We start from the raw sequence: 232 nt of genomic DNA, 5'->3' as shown, positions 1-232 counted from the left end.
AATACACAATCTTCAAAACATACAATCTACCTTTGTAAAGTTCATAAACAGGTTTTTGATCTGGAACGACATCGCAAGAATCAAAACCACACTTAACTAGCTGTAAATGATAGGAAGCCGTTTCGTCCAGCAATAGTGGCCTGACGTCGACACTACTCAAGATACTGCAACCAGTTAGCAGGTAAAATCTTGCATGAGCTCAGTTCCTAGATCGATGTCCGACGTCAGCACA

Source organism: Penaeus monodon, chromosome 29 (genome assembly GCF_015228065.2).
Source record: "Penaeus monodon isolate SGIC_2016 chromosome 29, NSTDA_Pmon_1, whole genome shotgun sequence".
Classification (NCBI taxonomy): domain Eukaryota; kingdom Metazoa; phylum Arthropoda; class Malacostraca; order Decapoda; family Penaeidae; genus Penaeus; species Penaeus monodon.
The sequence above is the reverse complement of the archived record's forward strand: the minus strand, read 5'-3'. Positions refer to the sequence as shown.